Genomic DNA, 1,396 nt, shown 5'->3' with positions numbered 1-1,396 from the left:
AAAAAAATTATTTTTAAAAAATTTTTTACCACTGACTAGACGCTTCTCTTTATCACCGGCCGGATGATAAAAATTTCATGGTTACCATACACTACGGAACCCCATAACAAGGCGCGTACTTGTTTACGAGGCATAAGGGGTTCTCGGAAATTCACGAGGAACAATTTACCTGGACGTTTGGTCAGGGCCGCGTAATTTCCGATACGCCGATTATACCGCGCAACGAGCAATTACTCGGCCATGGAAATTGATCGATAACCAATCAACCCCCTGACAATATGCGCGGTACCTGTGGCTCCCGCGGGCACTCGGTGAATTTTCGTTTGGCAGCGCACGCGGGATATTCGACGACGTAGATAAAATATTTACGTCATCGACGACAAGTATGCCCGGATCGCAGGTGATATTAATTAAAAAATTATCCCGATCGCCGATAACAGCTGTTTAGTTGAAAAAAAAAAAAAAAAAAAAAAAAAAACATCGATATTCATCGTAAACAGCCCGATCACCGTAACCATGGTTACAAACAAACGTATCCCCGGCGACGAGCCACCCCGTGCTTCCTCGAAATCCCACGTTTTCAATAATCAAACCCACCCTTATCTCTACCCCAGGCTCCCGGCCGGCGACCCTCGGTAAACAGACGAGTCAGTCCCAGCTTAATTTCGTATTAACGTTGGTTCATTACTTAGCTCAGCGTCTAGTCATCGCGGGTACGCACCTACGTATCGTATACACGTGCCACGTGTGAACTCACCCTAACGATTCTCTGCCTTCTCGTCCCCGTGCACATCCCGAACGAAGCCTTGAGCCGTCATTGGCTGTCTCCGTTGCCCGTTTCCCAAAGACAATAAGGTCAAATTCAATTTTCGCACAGTCCTTAGAACCGAGGATTACAGATCCCTGCGACTGTTATCGATAACGATACCAGCCGATTGCGTCACCTCGCTTCCTCCCGAAGTAAATATTGACAGCTGTCAAACGAGATAAAAACAGCCAAAGAGACTGGTTTATGATGGAAATAGGGATTTCTGGGTCCAGCCTGTAAATCCCATTAACGCCCGTGTTAAAGGTCCATCCCGGCTCGTTCGTCGACCGCAAGATTGATAAGGACCGGAGGTACTCGTTAACCATATACCACACCACTGATAAACAAAGCTTATCGATAATCGATTTCTAGAAAATCCCTCCCCCCCTCTTTTAACCCTTTATCTCCACACGTATTTTGGGACTGTCACACAGAGGAACGGTTAAACGTTCCAGGCCGGATATTAGTGTTACAATTTACCCACGTGGAGAAGTGGGGAGATAAAAATCTGTATACCCTCCAATTTCCACCCTATGACCAGTTCTCTTTGACTTCCATCCCTTTTACTCTCCCCCCCCCCCCCCCCCC

Source organism: Cephus cinctus, unplaced genomic scaffold, assembly GCF_000341935.2.
Source record: "Cephus cinctus unplaced genomic scaffold, Ccin1 Ccin1_scaffold2495, whole genome shotgun sequence".
In the NCBI taxonomy this organism is placed as follows: domain Eukaryota; kingdom Metazoa; phylum Arthropoda; class Insecta; order Hymenoptera; family Cephidae; genus Cephus; species Cephus cinctus.
This window is presented reverse-complemented; position numbering follows the sequence as displayed.